The sequence below is a fragment of the Boleophthalmus pectinirostris genome, unplaced genomic scaffold (genome assembly GCF_026225935.1).
Source record: "Boleophthalmus pectinirostris isolate CB_2022bp ecotype Guang Dong unplaced genomic scaffold, ASM2622593v1 HiC_scaffold_3, whole genome shotgun sequence".
NCBI classification, from domain to species: domain Eukaryota; kingdom Metazoa; phylum Chordata; class Actinopteri; order Gobiiformes; family Gobiidae; genus Boleophthalmus; species Boleophthalmus pectinirostris.
The window spans coordinates 31753912-31767542 of record NW_026571299.1 but is presented as its reverse complement, the minus strand read 5'-3'; positions in this window follow the sequence as shown (position 1 = coordinate 31767542).

Sequence of the window (13631 nt, the reverse complement as noted above, 5' to 3'; positions counted from 1 at the left end):
GGCGAAGAAAGGGAGATAAAGGACTAAAATTAACATAAGGAAATGAACTGAGCAGGCGTCTGTGTTAACACGTCTGTGTTAACCTTAAGCTAATTCAGCTCCTCAAATCTATTCTTACTTTAAAATACATCTGAGAAATCAACTGGTACCCAATTCTCAATCAAATGTACCATCTAAAACACATCGCAGCTCTTGGTATACATGCTTGCTTCATCAAAATTAAACATTTAAGAATAACCCTTCCTTACTAAAATTATTAAATGCATCCATGTTTCTGACTATATATGAACTAAACTTAAATATGACAGTAGCGTTTTTGCAAAACACTGATCCATCTTAGTCTACCAGTATTTATGGTGTTTTAAATTGGAATTGGTCCATGATTCTAATCTTGAGGAGAGTCAAAACACATGGACTACTCATGCAATCTCTGCAAAAAATGAAAGTTCGTATTACACAAAACACATTGTGCAGATTTCTTAATTTCTGTTTCTACTCTATTTTGGATGCAGTTTTTTCATTGCTTATGTACCCTAGGAGTGAATGTACTAGTAGATTCATCCTTAAAAGGTCCCAGAGAGTTTGAGTAGGTCTTTCCAAGCTTGATGTAAAATCTATGCCAAATAACAGTTGTATAAATCTGTCTTCCAATACTTGTAATTTATTGAATATCCTGCACCTCTCTTTGAGAAGCACAGTTAGCACTATTTGAAAAGTCCAGAAGTGTGTGTGAGTCTTGCATGTCTGTAGTATTTTATTTGGATGGATGAGTCAGGCCACGCTGTTGAAACAGGTTTGCGTCACTCAGGTGGATGTTCAGGTAGATCCACATAGCAGCTCTGCACAGGTGACAGAGCAGCGTCCTGATGAGAGCACTGGGCTCAGGTCCAGGGCAGGGCTCACTGCAGATCCTCCATGCACCTCATGTGGACCATAATCCCCAGTCTGTCTATTTAGGGACATCACGTTCTCAATGTGTCATCAATTATTGTAAAATGGCTCATTAGCAGGCTTTGCTATAATAGCAAAACTTTCTTAATTCGTGAAGTGGAATTATGCAATCCAGTCTTTGTTGTAATTCAGTAAAACCTGCGTAATATCATAGTATACTGTCATCACCAGGCTTTTGTCATGATCAAGGAAAACCTGTTAGATACTGCATTTGCAATTACTGTATAATGCAAAAAAAAGTGACTGTAGAATTATCATTGTTATTACTTGGTTATTTTGTGTGGGTGGTGCACAAGTGAACATACATGAGATACATACTGTACATGCAATTACGCTGGATTAAAGTCATGGTCAAGGTGCTGAAGTGTCTTGCCTTAGTACACAATCAGAGTATGCACAGACTAGGTATTGCTAGTGGTCTCCCATCCAAGCACTAACCAAACCCTGCTTCACTTTGAAGATCATACAAGACCGGCCATTCTGAAGTTGGTACGGTCATGCTCACTCCAGTCACAGGAATGTTACAGGAATGTGACTGATTCTTTAGAAAATCATTTAAATAGACATTTCCGTGTGCGATCAGCAGACTTAGTTTACCACCTCGATCTGTAAGAATTTACCGATAATGTGCCTTGTATGGGCTGATATGTGGGGATGGGTACTTAACTGTCTTTGTGGACACAGTTTTCCTCAGTACTCATGTTGCTGGGGCAACCTGTCTGGAGCTCGGGACATCCTCAGTGCTGCACCTTTGCTGCACCTTGAATTTTTTGGTTTAACTTGTGACATCAATTCTCTCATTTATGTAATATTTTTGTTACAAACAAATCAACTAATGTCATCTATTTTATGAGCAACAACAATTTAGTAATAACTAGGGCTGCAGCAATGAATTGGAATAATTGTAACTAGTCAGCTATTAAAATAAACGTGATTGTATTTTGATAATTGTTATTGTTAACAGGACTAAACAGAATCACAAAGCAAAACACATTTTGCATAAAAGGCAGCAGTATTATTAAATCAAAATGTGAAAATTAACAGTTTGGATGTTTTTTTTTTCTTTCTTCATATCTTTAAAACATCATATTTTTATTTATATTTATTCATTATCTAGGAGCCTTCTTTTGCTTTATTTCAACCTTAATTTGGAAAGAAATGTATACAAATCTCATACAACAGTGATTTGTTAATTAATTGACTAATCAAACAAATAATCGATAGCTAGTAATTGTAATTGTAAGGTGGAGACTATTACAACTCTGTATAAAAAAACTCACCTTGATTAAAACATGCAAAGTGCTAAATTTAATAACAGCACTAAGTAACAATTTGAAATAAGTGGCAGAGTATTTGTTCATGAGCTTTGACATTTCATAATTTCCTCCCTGCACATATATTGGAGACAGTCTGGTGTCAGGAGCGGTTTGATTGAGTACACTGGTGGTGCTGCAGCCTCTTGATGTCTCAGAGCTTCAGTGCAGTGTGCAGCAGTGATGACTGATGCGCAGAGCAGTGACACAGGGCTTGCGTGTGAAGATTCAGACTGGCTCACAATTATCGACATAAAACAGAGGGGAGGGGGCGGGGCTTAAAACACCGATTTCTGACTCATGCACAGGTTAATCACACACCTTCACGTCTCCAGCCCTGCTCTGCTCTGCTCCGTCACACATGCAATCAGCCAGTGCCAAATGAAAGAGCCAGAGCTACACTAAAGCAGAGTTCACACAGGATTCACAGGGACACTGGTAATAGTAGTGGTTATGTACACTGTTATTATAAAGTAGTCTGTTCTGTCTCTGGCTTAATTTGTGGCTTTAGTTTTTTCTGCTGACTTTTTGTGTAGTAGGTACTGAAAAACATGATGCTATCGGTTTGGGTTAAGGAATAAATAAGGGCATTGGGGCTGATTTGTTGTTTGATTTTTACTTTGAAATACAAAACTACTACTACTACTACTACTGTTTTTATTACCTTTTTTAATTCAGTTACAAAACAATAATTGCACCCTCTGATCAGACTGTAGCTGGTTTAAACCTCACTCAAAAACTTACTTGATATACAGTATATAGCCCACTTTTGTCATATTAAACAGACTAGTTTGCCTGGCAAGAATGATATTTCTGTTTCTTGTCTGGTCCCCACACCCTCCGTCACATCTCAAGCCACATTTAGATAGTACCGTGGGATTGGGTTTGTTTATTTAATGATTATTTTTATTTAATGCATGAGCAAAGATGAGCTCAGAAAATGCAGTTTTTCTCACCTCACATAATAGTTTAGTGCTTCGCTCACTGACTGTTTATTGAAAATTTTTTGGGCCCAGTGATTTTTTTTCTTTATCTTTCTTTTCACCTCAAAAGCAGCCATATTTGTTTTGATGAGGACAGGCCATGCATGTCCCTGATTGGCTAATGTACCTGTCAGTTGCACCCATCTGAACTATTGGAGATAGAACTGATGCTTGCAACAGAACTGTGACTATGAGCAAGAAAGTTTGAATACATTTTCTTGTTTGTTTTACTGCTTGCACATTACACATACAGTCTAGCGTGTGAGTTTTAACCACTGACCAATATAGAGTAACCTTTGCCATGTTATTTAAATACGTGTGCCATACCCATACCACACAGGGTTAAAGATCAGACCTACATACGTACATATTTATACAGCACTTGAACTGAAAATTTTAAACACTTGAACTGAAAACCTTTATTGACACATCCCTTATCTCTACTGTATCTATAGAACACTATCGCCTGGCAAGTGCAAATACATAATGTTATTTCAAAGTGGGTCAACAGCCTGAACAACAAAATTTATTGACTGACTGGTCCATACTTTACACAGGAGAGCAGTGATGATGCGTTCAGGGTCCACGCAACACTTAGTGGTGGTGTGTTCATGTGCAGCGGGTAAAATAGAGAGTTGACTCCAGTGGAATGTGGAGCTGACTCAGTCCATGTCTGCTCTGCTCTGTGGACTCATTCACACTCACATGAGACAGGAGGGGGGTGGAGGGGGGCCGGAGGGGAGAGCAGGGGGACAAGGGGAGGGTCGGGGACTGTTGCCTCATGTTGTATTTCCGGCTCGACTCTAAGAAATTCGGGGAACTCAACTCTAGGAAGTGGAAGAATACTACCGCTTTATTTGGGTGCAGGCAATGAATGAAGTATAAATAAGTTAACGCAGTATAATAACACAAGTATGGAAATGCTAATCTTAACCTTGTATTGTAAACTAGTATATTTTAGTATTGGAGTGGTGTTTGAATCAGTTTTATTATGTTATAACTGTTGGGTATATATTACTTATTATTAATATTTATTTGATTAGTTCTGACAATTCAGTGTTAGTATTTTCAGTCTGACAATACTAACCTGTATAACCTGAGCTACTGTTGCTCAGTTGGTACAGTGTAAAGTGCGTATTAATGGAAGTTTAATGATAATAGTCAGCCTGTCCCTAACCTAATATAGAGGTGAAAACTTGATAGTGGCAGTCTATTTCCATAGCCATAGCCGCCCTGGGACATACTGATGGAAACTTGGCAGCAATGTTATGCCTCCGTCTTTCTAACCCCCGCCAATCAAAGTGTCCATAGTGACAGCCAACCTTTCTGAATCTTGCAGAAATGTCTCCACCTGGACTAAGTGAGTGACAGCTGGACGGCTTTAACCAGTTACAGTGAAAAGTGAACTCTCAGAAGAAGATGACAACTTTAGGCAAAAGACAATTACATGTGTACATGAATCATGATCAAATCAAAATCAAAACTTGTGATCTGGCTCCATGAAAATCGTGAATTTGGCCATATCGCTAGTGGTGGAAGAAGAACTCGGTTTTGTTATTAAGAAAAAGTGCAGATACTGGAGCAAAAAAAATATGCATGTAAAAGTATCACATGAAGTAAAAGTAAAAGTATTAAAGTAACAGTTTAAACATGTACTTAAAGAGTAAAAAGTAGTATTTCATACAGATTTTGAGATCTAATAAAGCTTCAAATGTAGTAATGTTGTTAAAGATTTTACTGAATTTTGTTCAGCAGAAACAATTTGATCAAATGTTTTTTCCTTGCTGTTTTTACTTGTATATTTTTGTTTGCTCAAACTATGAAGATGTTAAAATAAGCCCTCAAGCTGTTCTGCAGGTCTCAAACAATAAGAAAAAATACTTTTACTTTTCAGTCCTGTTGAAGGATGTATTAGAATAGAAAGTACAGATACCGTTTCCTCATTAAAATGTACTTAAGATAAATTACAGATACTTTTATCTTTTACTTGTACTACTTTTTATGAATCTACAGTACTTTATTACTTTTACTTGATTACATTCCACCACTGCATATCGCCCATCCCTAACCTAGACTTCCCACCTGCCCCAAAATGATATGCAAGTCACTGCACACTGTATGGGCCAATGATTGTTGTGGCAACCCCCAAAACTGAAAAGCCAAAAGGGAAGAACAAGATTAAGATCTGTCTTAGCGGTGGCTCAGTTTGAAATAGGTCAACCTCCAAAAATGTACGGTCGTGATGGGCTGGATATGAAGATACATGTTTTAGCTGCCAAAGTGTCAAGTGCAGAGGTGGCTTTGCTAACTTCCTCTGCTCTGCTCAAATATCGGCTCAACAGTCTCCATCTCACCAGAAATATGTGTATCTGCAACGGATCCTGAAGCTTCTATGTGACCTAAGCCATTTCTCAGGGCTTTAGTTTGTGTGAAGACAGCCACTTTTATCACATGTCGGTATTAATAATGCCGGCTAGGTTTATGTGTCATAAAGTAATCACTACGGAAAGGTCAGTGTATTAAAATGAAACATAGTGGATTACCGTATATGCAAATTATAGTTGTCAATATGATCCTAATCGGTTTAAAATGCTAGGTATCTCATTATGCAGAATATTTACTTAATTACGCAAAATGGATTCTTGTGAGATTTAAGCCATGTTAGAATGTTGTTGTTGTAGAATGTTATTGCCTTCCCAAAAACATACCTGGAGTTGTATTCTGTTTCATACACACATGTTTGAGTAATCCTTTAGTCTGTCTACATCTCCAAAGATCAAAATGCTCTGTTCCACTTTGTGATGTCAGTAATTGGCAGTTTTCACGTTAACAGCTACATTTAACTTTTAGTTCAGTAGAGATTGGCATCACCAGGGCTGAAATTATCCAAATGATTCTGGTGAAGGTGAACAACACAGTGGAGCACTTCCTGTACTACCACATGACATCACAATATGGAACAGAGTGTTTTGTGTCTGAGAGAAGAACTCACTGTCAAAATATGCAGGGCTTGTGTGTTACATGTGTGAATCAAACAAAACACAACTCCAGGTATGTTTGTGATGAGAAAACAACATTGTAACATATATCAGAAAATAGCATAATATGGGCCCTATTAGATATATTGATAACATTTGAAAAAACAGCCTTACCAAATGATATGTAATTTTGCATCAAATAATTTATACTTGTAATATCTTTATTGTGCAAAATTTTAAATGGGGAGGTGCAACAAAGTGCGACCACGATCGACCGCACCTGTTTCTCGCCTCTATCTGCTGTTTTTTTTGCCCCTTCCCCTGGGAAGAAAAAAAATGAGACAGGAGGGGGGGTGATGCATGATGTGCGTGTGTGGAGCGATGGCTCTACACATAGAATAGTGGAAATAGAGCAATAAGCATGGTAACTGCAGTATTAATATTAGTAGTAGTTATTGTAGTGATAACTGTACGTACCTTCAGTGCTTCAGTGTAAGTAAAGCACAGATACCTGTTTGTTTGTTTTTTTTTTTTTTTTTTGTTTTTTTTACTTCAGTACATTTTAAAGTGGATACTTTTTACATTTACTTTACTACATTTGAGAGCATGTATCTGTACTTTCTACTCCACTACATTTTTTAACAGGACTAAAAAGTAAAATTATTTTTAATTATTGCCTGAGTCCTCCTCAAAAGGCTGAGGGTTTGAGCAAACAAAAATATCAAATAAAAACATTTATTTGAGTATTTTTTGCTCCAGTATCTGTACTTCTACTTACATAACAAAATCAAGAACTTCTTCCAGCACTGCATACATTAAAGCCAACATGTGTATCTTGCATGAAGATGAAGATGAAGTTTATTTGGAATTTTTTATAAATTTCCAATAAATAATCAACAGATACATAAGTGCATAATTTAATTTTAAACCTCTAATTTCCTCTGCATTGCATTGTACTGCTATATGCACTCTCCTAGTTGTTGCTTATTACTATGAGCCTGGGACACGAATGCCAGAGCTGGTATGTGCCCTCCTGACCTCTGCTCCACACTTCCACTTGGAGATGGGAAGTGGGGATGGAGCGCGTCGGAAGAGGGGGCCGGAATAGCTCTGGTGTCTGGTAACAGCAGGCAGACAGTGTTTGTAAACTGTGGCCATATGACACACAGGGCGATGTACCAAGCATGTATGAATAGAAGACATGTACTCTTATAGCTTACAGGGCTGTGGGGGACTGAGGAGGGGCGACCTGCTGGAAAAGTGAATGGAAAACCCTATTAATATCATGGTTGGAGCTAATAATAGTTAATACTTACTGGACAGTCATTAAATCTGTTTTAACTATGCATCTGCACTATTCCACTTATCGAGTTTGGCAAGTGCACTGCTGGGAAATTAGGTCACAGAACAGAACGACAAATGTGTATCTATTTTTTTACAATGGTAAAAATATAATATATGTGAGTATTGCTTGGTGTCGGGTGACATCACAATATTTTATAGGGCAGGCCAATACTTAATACAGGCCTAGTTACTAATAGAAACACTTTTCAACAGGTTCAGCATTTGAAAATTTTGCCATAGTGGTTAACAATTTAAAACTAAAATATTATATATTCTGAATGGGAAAGTTCTTAAATTGTCACATAAATACACAAATACTTTAAAAAAAATCTATATTATTGGACAAATGTATTCACTTAAATATTCTGATAAATTATGTCATGTGATCCATAGAAAAGAAATGGCAAAAACCTGAATTGAAATTCTTTGTAAGTTAAAAAACAAACAAAAAAAACAACTTCTTTTTATACATGCAAAACTGACCAGTGCGTGCTAACATTACTGTACTACACATTGTACTTTTGTTCTTCTACAACTTTGGTTTAACCTCGCAGCCACACATTTTTTTTCTCTTTCATCAATCCTGACTTTCCTGTTTGACTTTTTCTTGAAATACATACAAGATCAAAGCTGCATGCCCTTTTTTCTGCAAAAACTAAAACAAATCTCCCAAATTGCAGTAAACTGGCAGAATGGGTTTTTCATGGAAAGTTGACATAATTTTTCATTTTGCACCAAACATTTACAACATGCAAAACCAAAACCTGCAGCAGTGACAGCGGTGTGTGTTGCACAATCTGCTGACCTGTTTTTCCCTCCTCCAGAGCACACGCAGGAGGATCCAAGTCAAGCCTAACAGATGGAGAGATAGGGATAGATTCTATAAACTACATGTTCATATATACTGTTTAAATTACATGTAGTATTATACAGACACGCTAACATTTTTCCTTTAATAATAATGAGTTCTTAATAAACAACATCCACTGCACTGAACTGCTTAAAGGTGCACAAACTTTTTCCGGTCTGCTACCTGCTTATCTCCGTAGAGATGTTATTGCTTTTCTTGGAATGGTCCAGAGAATGGAATATTTCAGGCAAACAAAACATCTTGTGTGTGTAGTACGCCTTCAAGTATATCTTGCAACAGTCATCATAAAACTGTCACATTTTCACCTTTCATTTGACTTTCATTTAATTGGACAGTGCATATTACATAATGAATGGGGATGAAAAACTACATTAATGTGAAAGACTTTCTATGGGAATAATAAAGGTATTGTAGAATTTTTATCCTAAATATCTTTTATGAGCTATTATTGTAGTCATTAATGCAGTAACTATTCCATGTTGAATGCACTGAAATGGGTCATGTTGTAGGGAATTCCCTCTGCTCTTTGTTTTGGTATGCTGCTGCAACAAAACAGTGCCATTTAGGATGGGAGTTTTGCATTTTTATACAACAATAGTTTCCACTATCAGGTATAGTTACATTGTCATTAATAAAAGTACATGTTTGACTTTTAGAGCAGTACCCATTGTGAAACATGCAGTAACAAAACAATTAATTTTGGTATGTATGAGCGTGTACTTTTATTCAGAGGTAGTCTTTATTTGTTATGGTTACATCCCTAATAATAAATTGCTTTGCTTTACATGTACTCGTGCCAAGTCTGAAACACGTTTTACTCTTGCAGCGGTGTCAGCAGTGTGCAGTGTCCCTCTGTTCTTCAGTCGTCCAGGCTCCGCCCTCTGCCCTCACACTGTGACAGATCAGGTCGGACCAGTCACTCACATCCTCACTTATCTGACAGACTCTGCAAACTCTACTGTCTGAAAACTGACAATTTATGATAACACAACACAATGTTTTCTTTATGCACAGACCCCTTACACAACCATCCCAGGATATATGTCTGGAATGAAATGTACGCTATTTAACTTCATCCATCGTCTCTCCACAGCTTACTACAGTGAAGTGTTGCTAAAATTGTTTCTATTTTGCAATGACAAATTATGAGAATGTTCAATGCCAAGTTCAGCCAATGCATGCTGTCCTTGAGCAAGACACTCAGGGAAGTTGTGGCTAATCAGAGCAGCCCTATGGTAGATCAAAGGGAGCAATGCACCAATGGTCTCCACTAATCATTCTATCATACACTACACCACATTCATATTTAGCAATGTGGGTGAAGTACTAACCAGGCCCAACCTTGTTTAGCTTTTGAGACCAGATGAGATTGGGCATTTTCAAGATGGCATAGACAAATGCCACATGTGTAATAGCTATTCCAGCTGTGTTTAGATTCCAAGAAGCTGCCACTGATTGGCTGTTTGTTTCCTCATCCTGTTGAATTGCCCATATTTGGCTCTTTTCTGATCTATTTTATAATGTTATTTCCTCATCACAAACATACCTGGAGTTTGTGTTTTATTTCCTTCGCACATGTTTAACACACAAACCCGGCATATTTAGCCTGTTTTTTCTCTCAAACAGAAAACAGTCTGTATCACCTGGTGATTTGATGTGGTAATATAGGAAGTGCTCCACTGTGTTTTAAAACTCCATACACCTTCACCAGAATCATTTGGATAAGGTGGAACAGAGCATTTTGACCTTTAGAGAAGTAAACAGACTAATAACGCAGGATTACTTTGTGAATTAGAGGTGTGCAAAAATATCAAAATGTCAGTATATCGTATCTTTAAATGTGATGATACAGTATAAACATCGTGGGCTGCTGTATCGATATTGGTATATTTTGCTAAAATATTTTTTTGCTAAAATATTTTTTTACAGCGCTACAATTTTGTTGCTTGTTCAGTAGAAGGAAACTCATTTATGCAACACATTTGACATTTTCACTGTTTTAATTATTATAATGGGTGTGTTTCATATTAAGTTTGCACAAGAAGTAGTTTAACAAAGACTTTTAGTATCACAGCCATGATTTAGCCATTATTTTTTTATTTAACTATATCGAATCGATTGGAAATGTCTTAATGAAAACAAAACACAACTCCAGATAGATTTTTGATGGAGTAACAACATTCTAACATGGCTTAAATATCACAACAGTTTAAACATTATGATGCAACTTTTTCTGAAGGCCTATCACCTGCTTGTCTCCATGATGATGTTATTGCTTTGCCTTTGTCCAAGGTGTTAAACAACAGCAGCAGCCTGAATAAATTAAAAATATATATGTTTAATGCTGTACTGTGGAAAATTCCAGAGAGAGTAACATCTCCGTAAAGACAGGCAGGCAGAAGAACCTGGAAAAGTTTAGTGCACCTTTATCTATAATAGTTACACTCTATCACAGCTTGTTGTTTCTCAGGAACCGGTATTTATTTGCACAGGTATTCATAAAGATTTTGTAGATTATGAATTTAAAATCTCAAGTTTGATGCCAATAATTGTAGTAAAAAGAACAGTTAAAATCTGTGTGTCTCATTGTTAAAAGCAGTAGCTGAGATCGTGTGTTTTAGCAGATAGTCCATCTTAACTATGTACTCAGTCATCTCTTCCCTTACTCATAAAGCGCTTGAGTGGCAAGTGAGTCAATGTGCCGTGAGCTGTGTGTCGTGTGTCCTGGAGCGTTCAGGTGCACCGCAGACCTGGGGCAGACGGGCTGGTGCCAAAAGGTTGTAAAGTAATCAGAACTACAGCAATATATCCAGCTGCCAATCACACGTGAACAGGGCAGGGAGCGGAGAGGGTGCTGACTTATACACAAAGGCTTTTTCTCCAGCACCCATAGGCCAGGCCTCTCAGTCACTGTCACCCATATAGAGCTATAGAGTTACTATAGACTCAGCACTTTCTAATTCTGACCTACGCAATACAAAGCTGCTAATCCCTGTCACTGATGCCTGTATTGTATTTATAGTCCAAACTAGGACAATGGTCATTTCATTTGGTCCTCCAGATTGAACTGGATATTTGGTTTGAAGTTTGGATGTACGGTTTTGCAATTTGTGTTCGTATTAAAGCCATATTAAGTAACATTTTAGACTTGTTTTTTCTGTTTCATTTTGGATGTGTTAATTGCATTGGAAAATGTCAAATGAAATGTGTCCTTACTGTGGGCAGCCTTGCATCTCAACAAACCTGACTCTTATTTGGCTTGGGGAAGGGCCTCTCCATGGTTGTTTCCATGTTGTAACTCTGTATATAATATTGCACATTATAGCATAAAATGTATCTATCTCCATGGAGAATGTTCCAGAGTATGGTTGTAACTTTCTATTTCCATGGAATAATGCAGTGCTTACTAGTGCAAATCATAATAAGAAGGCACCAGTTACCTAGCGTGATTCATCAGCCGGTCTCACTTCGTTTCACTTTGTAGAAACTGTCTGAACTCGCAGCGTTGAATTTGTTCACTCGACAGGTCACGTATGTAATGCGCCACTAATGGGGCTAACTGTTATTAATATAATGAATAACTAACTAATATTAAACTTTTCCCAAATCCCGTAGGAAGAAGGGCAATAATGTCTTTCCCCTTGATGAAATTCAACAAACATTCTTTGTTCAGGCTTTAAATCCTTGATCTCAGGAATCGTTGCCAACACAGAATGGCTCTTCACTGATTGGCTGGTACCCGAACTTGCACTTCTGTGGGTTTTTGCGAACCGTCTAGTGTATTTTGATTCCTGACAGAGTTGCTGGAGAGAAATCAAATTGAGCGGAGGCACTAGGTTACCATCTTAGCCAAAAACCTATAAATAAAAAAAAATATATATTCATGAGTTTCAACTTCCTGTTGTATGCAACATTTTGAGAACTTTTTCTAGATTTACAAGATATTATATTTTGTTTTAAATTAATAATCGCTATGGCAACAGCCCCAATTATTTTTCATGATTCTAAAACCCATGGATTTTGGATAAATAGCATGCTTTTTGATAGTTTTGTTGAGGCCTAAAGGGGGTGTATTATCTAGCCTAACCTCAAACCGGTTTATTGAAATGATAATTGACTCATTTGATATGATTAAGTAATACATGAATGCATGCAACAAAGCACATGTTAGCAGTGCCTCCTGATGAGCGTGAGTGTATAATGCTATGATGCAACAATGTAATAATTGGAATTTCATCACTTCCATGTAAACACGTTACATCAATATGTTGTTTTTTTAATCATTACCGGTAACGGTTAAATCTAATGCCCAGAGCTGCCCATGCTGCACTTCAGGTCATGGGGAGATGCCACTGTTGCTGGGGTAACAATGAAACAAACAGTGCGTGGGTTTTGTGTATGAAACCCTAGACTTAAATGAGTGGGAACAGCTCAGTGTGACCGCTGTGGGAGGTGGGAGCACTGGGTTCTGTTTAAATCCCTGTTTACCACAATGCAAAGCTCTGTAAACCTGACTCTGCCACATGTTAGTTCAACAGGCAGCCCACAGTACCACACCAGAACCACCAGACCAGCCCTGACCGGCTCTTTCCAACCAGCAGGGCACAAGGTGTAGGTTTTTTTATTTTGTTTTTTTTTTTTTGCTTGAAGTTACGTATACTATACTGACTCCTATTTGAATCCAAATCAACTGAATGGATACAATTAGCAAATTGCAAACTCTGACATTTTTGAAGAATTATTACTTTCCTCTTCAAACAACAAAATATTCTTCATAAAAAACATGTTCTAAAATGTGATTCTTGTATCAGTTTGTCAGTTCGTATTTTTTGTCAAATTTTTTGGAGACGTTTAATATGTGAATTTTGAACTAAATCCAATTATCAAAACAATTGTAAATCTAATGCCTGTCAAAACTATAGCAATTAAATATTTTTGTAGTGGTTGTTATAGCAACCGTAGCAATTGTTCTGTTTGAGACCATTTTAATTCTATAGTAGACTTGGTATGGTCCTGTTCTAGACCTTGTTTAACCCTGGTCTAGTTCAGATTTAGTTCCATGTGAAATCCCAGTTTCTATGTGGCATTTGTGTGTGTAAAGCATAAGTTATTATTACAAATAATGTGGAATTGTATATACAATCACAATAATAGTAATGGAGTAATTGTATGTGGGTAATACCATTAATAT